At 49.6% G+C, this 13,896-nt stretch overlaps 1 long non-coding RNA gene across 1 annotated transcript; it reads right to left on the bottom strand.

The window, feature by feature from the left end:
• Window positions 1-1,736: 1,736 nt before the first annotated feature.
• LOC141966812 (uncharacterized) lies at window positions 1,737-13,519 on the bottom strand. The gene is made up of 3 exons (XR_012634620.1): window positions 6,082-13,519; window positions 5,696-5,891; window positions 1,737-4,945 (listed from the first exon to the last, which is right to left on the bottom strand). It is a non-coding gene; the product is annotated as an uncharacterized LOC141966812 (long non-coding RNA).
• Between the last annotated feature and the right edge of the window lie 377 nt (window positions 13,520-13,896).

Below are 13,896 nucleotides of genomic sequence, written 5' to 3'. Positions count from 1 at the left end.
AAACCACTGCTGTAAGAAGTGTTTTTGCTGCTGTTGGCTCCCCTGTAGCAGCACGTCTGAGTTAGCTGAAACCACTGATGGCAGAGCCCCTGAACATCCCGATTCTTGCAGCTGAACTTGCAGTCCTGTGCCGAAACCGTGTTTAGCCTGTTTCTGATGAAACGTTGGGGGGTGGGGTGGGTGGTGTTAGGCTCACGAAGAGGCAGAGCGGATCGATGTCTACACCTGCTTGAGATTCACTTTCTAATTAAAGACTGCACATGCCAAGTAGTGGGCCCAGATTTGCCAAGTTTGAAGTTAAGACTTGCTGGCAGAGTGGCTTCCTCTACACCCCCTTTGGGGTGAAACTTCTGGATGGTTGGCACATTCAGGAAAGAGAGTGAATTTTGGACAGTCTGGGGATTTATGGAGTTGACTTGGCTTTCTTAACCCTGTTAGTAGACATGGAAATCCTCTTCTAATATAAATCTGTTTCATATACACTTATAAAATACTGACAGAATACAATTATGTGAGTGCAGATAGTCTGATTTTTAGGGGGAAGAACTCTTCAGAGATCTGTAACAAAGCAGTGCTTTTGTAATCCAAACGCAGAGGCTTTTGGCCACTTTTAAATAAGCCGATCATCAGGAGTGCTCGAAAACACCTCTGTGAGAGAGCAAGGTATTTTGATGTTTTGGCCTGTAATAACCTTTATTCATAAATACATCAGTGAGACCTATCGCTACCCGGCATGAAAAATCAGAAATGTTTTAAGTGCAACTATTTGTTAAACTTTCTAGACCTCTGTTCTGATGTTTTACCCATGCAAAGCCTTTCTAGCGCTCTGGAATACACGAAAGCTGTGAGCCTTCCCATTTCTGCTGCTCGGGTTTGAGATCGGCCAAAGCCTGGGAGGCAGGTGCAGGTTGGGACAGATAACAAAGCTGTGCCTTTGTGTAGGTCTTTTGAAATGTTCTGATTAAAGATTGCATGACCTAGTCCTTAAAGAAGATATTTTGTACTTTCCCATAGGTGCTCCGAGACAGAGCAGTGATTAGGGGTAACAGCCTAAAGAGCCCGTCAGCGGTGCTGAGGATGGAGGCTGCTCGCTCTCAGGGAGATGTTCCAAAGGAGCAGTTACCAGTAAGGACTCTATTTTTGGGACAGTATTAGATGCTGAAATACCAAATCAGGTTTTCTGGCTTAAGCCACTGGCAAGTCGTGGGGATTGTTTTCATATTTTACCCTTTTCGGTCCACGTGCAAGCAGCTGCTTAACTTTGAGATCTCCCTTTAAATCAAAATACTAAATTGTAGCCCACCGAAACTGAACTGTGTGCAGCAGTTGGACAGCCATACAATTAATCACACCAAATTTAGTCCTTTTTAATTATGCCTTGTTTTTTTATGTAGTACCTGCTTAACAGAGCTAGCTTATTTCACAACATTCAGTCTTGGGAGGCAGGGTGTTGTAGTGATTTATGCTTTTTTTTTTGTTAATCAGCCAGCAGAAATTGGGAACAAAAAGAAACGATTAAGGAGGTGTATGTATCTGCATGTTGCATCACTCTAGTAGGTGTGTAACATTTTAAAAGTGAAGGGGAGGGAGACTGCTTTGTATCCTCTAGTTTTATATATTTGACCTCTGTAAAACAGAAATTACAACTAAAACATTTTAAAACTGTAATAATTCTGTATTTACCCTGACAAGGAACAAGAGTTCATAGTTTTAACCTGTTAGTCTGTTAAGGGCATCTTGCATTGTTCCTTGGCTACACACTCCGTTCATGACAGTTCATTCCGTTGTCATCACCAAGGTTAGAAGCACGGTGGGGTTTTTTGGTCCAAAAGCTCTTATTTTTCTAAAACTGCCACTTCAGAACTGGGGGATGGTGGACAGTTAAGTCGGGAGAAGAAACAAAAAGCGATTTTTTACCAGCTGGGAGGAAAGACAACTCCAAAAGATTCCCTGATGCTGAGCAAAGAGCAGCACTAATGAGCTCCTATGGGAAATGTAATCCGCCCATCGTGAGTAAAATACTAGATGGGGAAGAAGAGTGATTTCATGAGCCAGGTATCATTTCAGATTTTTTTCCTTAACTCACTGACCTTGCTGAGGATGGGAAAATGCTGCATGTTGCTAATTCAGTTATTCCAAAGCATGTGATAGTGGAAGATAAATCCTAAAAGGAGAGTATGCACAAAAGACTGGCAGATGGGGTGATCTTTAGACAGATTTTAAAAATTATTATTATTAACCCATTAGGATTTATTTTAAATAATTAACACAACCATGGATCTGAACCTGTAGATCACAAATTGCACAGAGGCTCCTCCTGTAAAATTTCAAAAACCTTCTGATGAAATGAAAGTGGGTTGTGAGGCATGACCATCCTCAGAAACATCAACAAAATTCTCATCTGCCCTGGTGAGTATAACCTGTGGTACGACTTGAGAGAGCACACAGCCTGTTTCCTTCTCAACATCTCCTCCTGAGCGACTGGTGCTCTAGAAAGTGGCCCATGGAGGTAATGAAGAGGGTAGGTAAAATGATGTAAGGCATTTATGGAGCAGCACTTTTGTGCTTTTCAGTCATTGAACGTACGCAGTTTTTTCATTTGGAAGTACTCTGGACATCGAGGTTGTTAGTAGTCTAGTAGTAGTTAGTAGTCTAGTAGTAGTTAGTAGCCTGTGGAGAAGCTTGCTCTGCAAGTGGAGCCGAGACCCTCCCCATCGGTTCTGCAGTGGGAACAGAAAGGCACAGCCGGGGGCCAGGGAAGCTAAACCTGAGCAAAGTCAGGGGAAAGGTAGCAAATGTGAAAGTAATTCTGTGATGTTTGTTCTTATTGCTGTTTAAAGTGTGAGGGTGTGGTTATGCTAGAGATAAATGGAGAGACAGGAGGAGGGAAGGGAAAATAGGTGGTGCACAGTATGTGTGGTCATCGGCTTCACCAACACACCTGCAGTGAGAAGCCCACATGTGCTTTCTGGAGAGGCTCGTGGCTGTTGTTGGTGCTCACAGAACAATAAAGAAGCCGTTTGAATTATTCTCAGGAACCCAGCTGTGCCATTAGTCACTCTGGTAAAGTTTGTCCAGAGGCAGAAAGCATCTCTAGCCTGGTGACTGCAGGAAATGTTCAGTCTGTTTAAAAGATGAGTTACAAGAGCCATCCCATCACGGAGAAAGGGGGATTTATAGGCAGTACCTCTCTGCCACCTCTAAGTGTTGTACAAACAGGAGCCCCAGAGTCCTGGATAATGACAATGGATTGTCTTTGTGATCTAATTTCATCGTTTCCAATGCGGTTAGTTTTGCAGCTTTTCCAAACTTAATTCTACAAGGCACTTTTTGTCCTCAGTAGAATAAGAATGTTTGGCACATAATAAGCCATTTTTCAAAGAAATCATGCTCTGGAATAAACACTGGTATTTCTCTGATAGTAGATTTTATGTATGGGTGTGTATATTACGTATAGAGAGGTATATATATGCAAACATATATCTGTATGCTGCAAAGAGAGGTACAGTAAGAAATAGTGCTGGCTTTTTCTTCATACAAACAAAAAGGTGGTAACTATTGCTGTGATTCTGAGCTGAAGTAAATTGGCACAGCCCCAGACACTGCTGATTTCCACTAGCTGGCAAGCTCACCCTGTTTCTTGTAAGAAATGCATTAAAAGTATTAATGATGATAACAAAGAGAAAAGTGGGACGATTAAAAACAGGATAAAATAGCAGAGGAAGGAGGAGGTCTGGATGCAGCCGTGTACATCAGAGACTGTTTTCAGAGATCCAGAGCGGAGAAACCAACCCCTTTTTCACATTTTTAGAAAACCTTCGTCAGAGAAGTGGTCTGGTGTGATGCCTGCCCAGTTGCCCGTGCTGTAAAAGCACATCTCACCGTGGGTGATTACAGCCCACCCGTGAGAAGGGGGTTCTGCAAGGATGCGTTTTCAGTGCTGCAGGAACTTGCAGATAAATAAAAAAGCAGTGGGTTTACAAAGCCCTGCAGTTCTTTTACAAAGTAAAAGCACTGATAAGACAGGAAGGATTCTATTCAGTGTTATCTTTCCTCTAGTAGTAAAGCTGTCTTAAGACGCTTCAGGTGTCTTTCACTAAGGGCTGCTCCTCTTCCCATACAGTCCTGCCTGTACTTTTTTTTTTTTAATTGAACCCTAACCATAAAAATCAAAATACCGTATTTCAGTGATCGGATTTACACCCTAGGCTGTGGATTTAGCACAGCTAGTGCATGGTAAAGGATCAGAATTAGTGAAGCTGGAGAAAATGTAATAGCAAACTGCATGCCAAGAATCCTACTGCAGAGATCCTGCTCGTCTCAGTGGTGCTAATTTGGTTGTTGCCACTACAGTTAACGGCGTTGCCGGTTCAGTGGCAGTCAGCAGAGCTCAGTTAGATGAGCTGAAGGGAGCTAGTCAGTGCTTTGACTCTTTCCATAGGTCCAGCTGCATATTTCGGGTGCCTTTGTAGAGATGTTTGTGACAGGGCAAGGCCTTTGCATTAATTTCAACTTACAAATATATACGGTTCACCCTGAGGCGACGTGATGTGACTGGTAAATTGTTCCGAGAGTTCTTAACACCTGTTGAACCGAGAAATAAACTTATGTGGAAATAAGGTGGTTTATAGTAAATGGTACGAGTGTGTCACAGAGTCATTTGGTGACCTCCTGTGGTGCTTTGCATCCTTCTCTGGTAAATAGATTAAGTTGTGTGGCCTCTGCTGCTCCAGGGACGGGATGGGTTTCTTTTCCCCTTGTGCTGAATGCTCCAAGAATCAAGCATTTTGTTAATTTTATTATTTTTTTTTTAGTTCACCCTATACTGTGCTTGGCAATAGTAGCTCACAGATTTATGACCTTGAATCTTAGCTGCCACAGTAGGATGACTTCCAGAAGGTGGGGAATGCCTCTGGCTGGGGTCTTTGAATCGATGTGCCTAGACCTGAGAATCACAGAATCATCTAGGTTGGAAAGGACCCTGGAGATCATCTAGTCCAACCGTTCTCCTAGCACAGTTCCCACCTACAGCATATCCTTAAGCTCCAAATCGACCCGACTCTTGAACACCCCCAGGGATGGGGACTCCACCACCCCCCTGGGCAGCCCATTCCAACGCCCAACAACCCGTTCTGGAAAGAAATGCTTCCTAATATCTAGTCTAAACTTTCCTTGGTGCAACTTGAGGCCATTCCCTCTTGTCCTGTCGCTTTCTACCAGGCTAGAGAGGCTCAAACCCAGCTCTCTGCACCCTCCTGTCAGGGAGCTGTAGAGGGTGGTAAGGTCTCCCCTCAGCCTCCTCTTCTCCAGACTAAACACCCCCAGTTCCCTCAGCCGCTCCTCACAGGACATGTGTTCCAGACCCTGCACCAGCTTCGTAGCCCTTCTCTGGACATGCTCGAGTAACTCTACGTCCTTTTTGTAGTGAGGGGACAAAACTGAACACAGTAATCGGTCGATCTCATCAGTAGGACAACCCAAGAGTGGATTCAAGGACTACAGCTAAAAACCTCATCTTGAGTCAAGCATGCCTTGGACCAGAATTTTCTCTTACGTCCCTGCCCTCAGGTTACAGAGCCCTGGGAAGGCAGATGTGGTTTGGGTGCCATTTGCCTAGAATTTGTTCCCATATGCATCAGTTGCAAAACTCTTACCGAAGATAATAGGTACAAAATGAGGTCTTTCTGTTCCTCACCTGCCGTTCCCATCTGTCTGCGGATTAGCAGAATGCATGGAGGGAGGGATATGGGGAGTGTAACTCCCAGTTAGCACTCCCTGGCATTGCTCGGGCTCCCCCAGATGTGATCGCAGCCACGCAACTGCTCCATCCCTGCTTAGATGGGGCCTGTACGTGCTGCTGGCACTGTTAGTTCTGAAAGGAGTTTCTGGTTCTGTTAAAAAAAACACACAACAAAAACAACACCATTAGAGCAGAAAAATGAGGGAGAGAATACAAAAAAGAATTCCAGCAGCTCTGCTCAAAAAAAGGAGAGGATTATTTGTTTGGGGCATGAGGAGTTGTGGAACATGATGTTCAGAACCGAAATATAGCTCCCTGCCCTAGGGAGCTCTCTGTCTTACCTTCCTGCCTTTTGTTCTGCTCCAGACAAGCTGGCAGTATTGCTCCATCCCAGGAATCATTTCCTTCTGACATAGAAGGTTTCCATTAATGCCTTCCTGCTTGCATCTTTGTTTCTGGGCAATTTCCAGAGCATTAAGCCACAGCACATCCACTTATTCTGGGACTCCCCATCTCAGTCATTAGCTTCCTTTGCAAAACCCCGTCCACTGCATGCTGCAAACCTAATTGTGCTCTGCCTGTTTCCACCACTTTGACTCCTGTAGCAGTTACAGCCTCAAAGAGCTCCATCAGATTAACCACAACTGTTCCTAGCTGAAACCACCTTGGTCCCTATTACTCAAGCTGTGCTTTTGCATTTGATCTTTTAAATGCTTTGTAATGCTTACCCCACCGTTGATGTGAAGCTAATTGGAATGTAACTTCCTACAGCACTTCTAGATCTTTTCCTGTAATGATGCCAAAAGCTTTTCTATCTCTGGGGTCTGCATCTGAATTTAGCTGTGAAATGAAGGGCTTTCAGGGGGTAAAGTTTTGCATCGGGCTTTTGGTAGCGTAAATTTCTGACTTTGTCTAGCCATGTCTTGCTAGCCGCACTGGGAAAGGGGGGACCCTTCGGTGTGAAGGGTTTGTGGGCCAAGGAGCTGCAGGACCCCCTCAGCAAAGCATGCAGGAAGGTGCAAACCCTTGTGCCTCCAGCGAAGAGAATCTACAGTAGAAGAGTCAGGCAGCACAGTAAAACAGCCCTCCTGTGTCCTCCTGCTTCCACTGGCCAGTTTCCAGTGCTGCTTTGGTACATCCCTGTTCCCCCTCTTCCCCGTTTTATTTCCAGACACTTAGGTCTCCACTTCTCGTGCCTTACGCTCTGAGCCTGCAGCCTGGTTGTCCCAGGATTTGGCAGCCTTGTGCCCTGGAATCAACACTGCACAACTTCTCTTGCTGCAGGACCCCAGGGAATGTTCTTTTACGAGGGTACCAAGCTGCAAGTAACCCCTCTAACAGGGACACTGCCCACATACAAGCATGTGATACAGGTCCTCTCTCCTGGGAGTTGATGGACAAGCTTTTGACAAATTCTCTCGTGCACATACCCACTCCTTTCCTCTGCTTCTAGGTTTGTTTGTTGTTTTTTTCCCCCATCTGAATGCAAGAGATTTGACAAATCACATTTAGGCGATTTCTGTAGATCTCATTTAAATCTCACTCCTGATTTGGAGATGCTATTGGGAAGAAGGTGAGTTAGGGGCAAGCTTCTGGTGTCGTGCAATAGCTAAAATTAAGCTGAGCAGCTGCAAGCAAGCCTTTGATCGCTTCTTTGCACAAAATGTGAACATCTCTGAATCAGCTGACATTTCCCTATGGGAAGGGATACAAGCTTTCCTGGAAGGAGGAGGGGAGGGCAGATTGGTGGTTGTCAATGGAGGCCGGGTACCACAGTTCACTGGGGAAGGGCAGGGCTGGGCAAGGGGAGGCTCCTCTGGGGCTGGAGAAGCAACAACATTCATGTGGCTCTCAGTTGGAAAAACTGTGGAAATGACTGAAAGGAGGGAGAACTACTTGCTCAGCTAAGGGTGAGCTAGGTGAAGACTGTAACCTTCTGCCCTTACGGGGAGAAAGAGCTTTAGCAGCTCTGCTTTCTCGCAGCGCTAATTTGCAGACCAGCAGGAAAGGTGATGTTTCCTTGCACGTTTCCAGCCTTGTCATTTTAGACACGAGCTCTTGGCCAGCATCCAGAGCATCCGTGGGAGTGATGGTCCTGGCATCCAGTCTTGCTGTCTGTCAGATAAAAGACCTGTGCTTGAGCTGGTCGGTTGGTGTTTGGAGTATCCAGAGAGGGGTCAGGCTATGCAGGGAAGGAACCGGAGCCCGTATCTTCTGACACAGAGTAATCCAACGCCTGCTTTGCATCTCGCACCAGCAGCTCGTTCCCCGCAGGTCCATGCAGCCTTGCTAAGATGGAGAGCGAGTGCCACCTTGTGCACAGCAGCAGCCATGCCTCCCACCCCAAGGAAAGCTGTGCGAGGGCTGCCTGCCTCCTCCCCGGCAGCCTCTTGCACTCTGCAGAGGGGACATTAGGCACCAGGAGGCAGAAATGATGGGGAACAGGCTGGCTGCAGGATTCCTGCTCACTTCTCTGTAAGGCTGAGAGGGTTTCAGGTCTGAGTAGGAGTAGCAAAGCCACTGGGGGACGGGGACGGTGGACTAAAAAGCTGGGGGTGAAAGATTCTGGTAGAACATCACTTCTGGTTGTTTCTGTAAACGCCAGAGCAGAGGTGGCTCTTGCCACTGAGAAAGCAGGGCCGAGCTGGTGGAAGGAGGCAGAATTGCCTCTCCAGGTCAGAATGCATTTTAATTCAAGCCACGGTCTTGAAACCAAATTCGTAGCTCAGCGCCTGTGGAGATCCAGGATCCTGAATCATTCATCAGCGGTTAAGTGACAGAACCACCACCTGGGAGGCCAAAACGCTGGGCAGGTTATCAACACCAGCCTGCCTGCAGCAGTCCTCTCCCCTCTCCCCTTCTGTCTCCTCTCCTTTCTCCTCCCCTCTCCCAGCTCCCAGCTCCTGGCACAGGCCGTGGTGTCCCTCCAGGAGAAGTGGCAGTGGTGCCATCCTGCGGTCACCTGGGCCTTTGCAAGAGGGAGAATGGCTTTGTCCCGCTATCAGGTTTTTTTTTTCTGCTTCTGCAGGAACTGGTTTTATCTTGGTTCTCTTTGTAATAAAGGTGATAAAAGTTTAAACAGGTACTGCCTGCTTCAGCTGGGCGGCAGCTGACGATGGGGTTACTTAGAGGGTTAGGAGAGCAGGCTGTGAAAATGATCCCTGTGCTCTCATAGTCCTGTAGCCACTCTGCAAACATGGGCAAGCTACTCTAAAATACAGGCAAGCCCTGCAGGGAGGGAGGCTGTCTTGCTAAGGGTCCCTTACCTTCTGGAGTCAAAACTCTGGCAGGCCAGGGTGGGAAACCTGTGCTACAGGTGAGGTGAATTGTCCTGTAGCCTAAAAATCCTCCTGTTCCCTCCTGGGGGAGCAGGGCAGAGTCTGGGTCCTTGAGTGAGTGCTTTGAATCCTTCACTGTCAGGCTCTGCAAGTCCCCTGGGCACGGCCTTTTCAAGGGGAAAGCAAGCTGCAGATACAGCTGTATAATATATATATGTATAATCCTACACACATCAGATTATCTCCGTTTTCCTGTTTCTGCAAACATACCCAGGAGGCTGTGCAGTTCATCAGAAGGGAGCTATTAGGAGGTGAAAGAAAATAGCCGTCGCTCTGGGATATCACCTGGGGGTATTATTATTATACCTTGGTAATGCTGCCAATTGGTTTTGAGCTGGCTTGGGACAAACCATGTGAGGAACTAATCCCAAATAGGATTATTTCCATAGGACTGACGAAGGTACATCCCATTTCTGTCTTTCTGGAAAAAAACCCGACACCTTGAATTTGATCACTTCTATGGGGATGCCTCAACTTTGTCCTTATATGAGGATGACAAGCCTGGGCTTTTATAGACACTGTGCCCTGTCATTGCCCCTCGAGCAGTGGTACCTTTCCGGGTCTCTGTGGTGACACAGATGAACCCTTTGGTCTTAGGCAAAGACATGAAGATGGTTGGTTTTGTGTTTTTTTTTTTTTTCCATTCTTCCAGGGGAAATAGCTGTGTGATGCCACCTTCTCTTTGTGGCCCCTTCTGCATAAGGCTGGAGGGATCAGTGCACCTGCTAGGTGCTTCTCCAGTATCTTCCCTAGGCAGGAATTTCTCCTCTTGCCCACGTTGTTCCAGTGCTTCTCTGTCCTTCCCACCAGAAAGCTCTTTCCCTGATACCTGAATCATTCCTGCTGCAGGCTGGGCCTGTTACTACCTACACAGCTATGGAAATCAGTGGTTCCCTCCCCTTACAGCAGCCTTTTATGCACTTGACTGTTATCCTCTTTCCCTTAGCCTCTTCCTTTCTCAGGTTTACCCACCCATATCATCAAACCTTCCCTCAGGATCAGGCCTCTACCCAGATTTGTTTCTCCTTATCCTATTTGCAAGCAGTCCCAGTATTTCTCGACGTAGCTCAAACCCGAAGCCTCCCTGGCACACGCTGTGGGATGACAGCACAGCTCCATCTGCTGTGTGGTGAGTTGAGAGAAAAGAGAAGTGTTTTTCTAACCTGTCCTTACTAACTGATGTCAGGACTAGTATAGGATGAGGCAGTCATATGCAAAGTCATTCCCTGAGCGGTTGTCACATGAATAAGGAGTGGAGACTGGTGCTTTGTGTACATCTACAAGGAAGATAAATCTTCCTTCTCACCCCAGCTTGGACCCAGCTTTGATTTTCCCTGTGAGGGGGGAAACTGTGTACCTCTTCTGAGTGTGGGGGAACTGTACAGGGGAAGTAAGACAGTAATTTCTCTGTGGTGACTCCATCATGGAATGGCCTGGTCCAGACCTGCTGTTGCAAAGACCAGCTCATATTCCCCAAGGCTTTTCCATTAGGAAACTGGACTTCACTAAAGCTGTGACTGGCACAGGGGTACATCTGATCTTGGATAAATCCTCCTTCTGACTGAAAAGGAGGTGGTGCCTAGGACAGGAGATGACTTGGTACCGGTGCTGTCCTTGCTGTGTGACTAATGGTGTTGCTCTGGGGCCTTTTTTCACCTAATCAGCCTGCAGGATGTGTGACCTCCTGAAGCAGGTGCCCCCAGCTGAACCCTGAGCAGATCAAGCTTCTGAGCCAGCCAGGAACCACCAACAACCAAGACTAAGGATCTGGCTTTGACACAGAGGTGGGTGAGAACATGGGATCCCACCACAGAGCGGAAAACACAGTGGAGGAGGCAGGTGGGGGCAGCTTTGTGGACATACGTAGGCCTCTGTGCAATAATCTCCACTCCCAGGTGCTTGAGCCTTGATGTACCTAAACAAACAGGGTTCAGTACATGAGCAGAAAACAGGCAAAGCGAAGCTGTGGCCGGCCCCAGCACCAGCCTTTCTCACTTTTCCATCCGCCAGCCGTAGCTGATCTGACTTGCTGCCTCACGCTCTTGTCTCCCTTGATTTCAGACTGGCGTGAAAGGCTCAGTGCAGCGCAGCGGCCCCCAGGCCCGTGACTGTTTTTTTGGGGGGTGAACCAGCCCCCCTTGGCCATGCTGCAGCTGCTGGCTCGTGCGCATGCAGCGGGGAGCACGTTCCGGGCAGTTCTGCAGACCCCTGGCTGCAGCCTGGGGATGGGAGCAATACACGGGATGGGGGCTTTGTGTGAGGGAAGAGGGTTACAGCTAAGAGGTCTAACCTCCTCAATCCCCTCCTGGCTAAGAAGGGGGCACATAGGAAGCCCGAGGGAGGGGAGAACATTTGAGAATCGAGGCAGTCCTGTTGGCTGAGTCTGTGCGACTCCCTCCCCTGCAAACCTGGAGAGGGATCTGGTCCAGGAGGAACATCTGGCTTACGCCGTCTTGGCACGATCGATCTTGATTCTCAATCCCCGTCGCACCCCAGTGTGGGGACCAGGCCCAGTCCCGTCCATCGGGCCCCGTGCAGCCCCCCAGTTACCTGCGTGCCTTCAGAGCTGGCCTTGGCCTCTCGGTGGCCCCTGGAGGGAGCCAGCAGCTTTCCTGCTGCACTGCAGATTACCTCGGAGTGACTTGCTCCTTTCTGTCTCTTAATGCCAGCTTTAGGTTTACTGGGGTCTGGCTCCCTGCACTTGGCTCCTTATCCCTCACTGCCTGCTTTGCAAAGAACCAAGGATTTGTTCAAGAGCAGAACTGCCCCGTGGCTGGAAATCTGCCCCTGCAGGGCTGTATGGAAGAGATGAGGGTGTCCCCCCAGCAGTGAATCCAGTCACCGCGTAGCCCCTGACTTATGGTGGGAGCAAATGAGGTCAAAATGTGTCCTGTGACCTTGCAGCGCTGGATGGACATGGGAGCAAGCAGGTCTCCGACACTTTGGTACTTGTGCTGATCTACTGGGGAAGAGGGAGGGGAAAAATCCAGCTTGTCTTAAGGATCTCTGTGCCTCTAGAGCCCTCCTGATGAAGCTGGGCCCTCCTGCACCTCGCAGCCTCTTGCCCTGTGAGCTTCTGCAGTTACATGGTACCTGGCCGTGCTGGAGCAACGCTCAGGATCAGGTCCGCAGGAGAGGAATGGGTTGCCGCACCGCTCCGTGTAGCCGTATGGGCACCGCGTGCTTCCTCACTCCTGCCTCTTGCCAGGGTTGGAGGCACGACCCGTTCCCAAGTGCTTGGTTGCGCGATGCCTCTGCTGCAGCACGGCCTCGGGAGCGGGGGGCAGTTACCTTCCTCACCACCACCACGCTGCTGTCCTCCGAGGCCCGCGTCCTCTGCTTCTTCCCTTTCCTTGTCCCGCTTCCCCCAGCAGCCCTCCCTAAAAGCACCTGCTTTTCCCAGGCGAGCACGAAATCAGGCAATCCCGCAAAGTACAGTGAGGTTTTTCCTTTCCCCCTCTCCTAAACCAGGAAAGTGCTCTGCTACTGACATCTCCGTTGCAGACAAGGTCGTGTGTCCCACGGCAAGCGCTGCAGGGATGGAGGATGGAGATGGCTATGGACCGGTTCCTTGGGCAGACGCAATGCTGATAAAATAGTGGAGCAGAGATGAAGAGGGGAGGGGGTGCAGAGAGTTGTGTGTATGCGGCTGAATCCAGCTATAGGGCTTTTTGCAGCCAAATAATTAAATCTTCCCTTGCCCAAGCACAGCTCTCAGGATGCTCAAACTCAGGGCTCGGCGTGTCTTTAGGAAGCTGAAAACACGAGTCTTGCAACAGAGATTTATTGAAGTCTAAAGCCTAACCTAAGAACCGACGTGGGCTGCTGCAGTCTCGCTAGAGCCTGGGAGAGGGGACGCGTCCCCTCTTGCCGGGGGTGGCACTGGGGGTGGCTGCGGTGCTGCGGGCCCTCTCCTTGCCGGACCTGGCCGGCATTTGGAAAAAAGCATCCTCCTAACTGAGTTCTGTGACTAGTTGAGTTGCAAAGGGGCTACGAGGGCGCAGAGGCAAGCAGGACGCGGCCGCGGAGCCGTGTTGCGGCTCCGCAGCGCAGCGGGGGCCGCATGGCCGAGCCCCCGCACCAGGGAGGGGAGATGCAGGGATGCGGGAGAGGGGCTGCTGGGGGGGCAACGTCAGAAATAAAAATTTTAAAAGCGAGTGAAAAAATAAAGCAGAAAAGACCCCCCCCCCCTCCCCGAAAAAAACCTCCCAAGGGGTGGTTTGTCAGGGAGCTTCCGAACGGCATTGCGGAGCCCAGCGCTCCTTGCAGAGCACCGGGAAAGGCGGAGAAGGGGGGGGTGTGGGTGTCCCTTGCTCTAGGGGGGGTCCCTTTGCACGGGAAGGGGAAGGGGGTGTCCCTTCGCTCTGCAACGCGGGGCCGCTTGTCACCCCCACCCCTTCGCCCACTCCCCGCAGCGCTCCCTGCCCGCGGCTCCCCCCCCCCCCCCCTCCGCTTCCCCCCCCCCCCCCCGCCCCGTCTCTGCCCGCATTGTCCTGCCGCTCCTCCTGCCCTTTGTACGGCGGGAGCCCCCGCAAGCCCCGGTAGTACCGGAGCGGGGCCTCCCCCCCCCCCCCCCTTCCCCGGCTCCCCCCGTGCCCCCGTTAATGCGAGCAGACAGCTGCCCCGCCAGGCGCTGCCGGCATTGTTACTCCTATTTGTCAAAAGGCCGAGGATGCTCCATAGATCGCTCCGTGGCTGTTGTTAAGTGTAATTAGAGGGTTTATGTCCCCAATTTCCATGAAAATGAAGCTGTGAGGCTCCTCTCTTGGCATTCACCGCGTGCCTTAATTGTATGGACATTAAATCAAGGTCCGCTGT

Source organism: Athene noctua, chromosome 16 (genome assembly GCF_965140245.1).
Source record: "Athene noctua chromosome 16, bAthNoc1.hap1.1, whole genome shotgun sequence".
Classification (NCBI taxonomy): domain Eukaryota; kingdom Metazoa; phylum Chordata; class Aves; order Strigiformes; family Strigidae; genus Athene; species Athene noctua.
The sequence above is the reverse complement of the archived record's forward strand: the minus strand, read 5'-3'. Positions and strand labels throughout refer to the sequence as shown.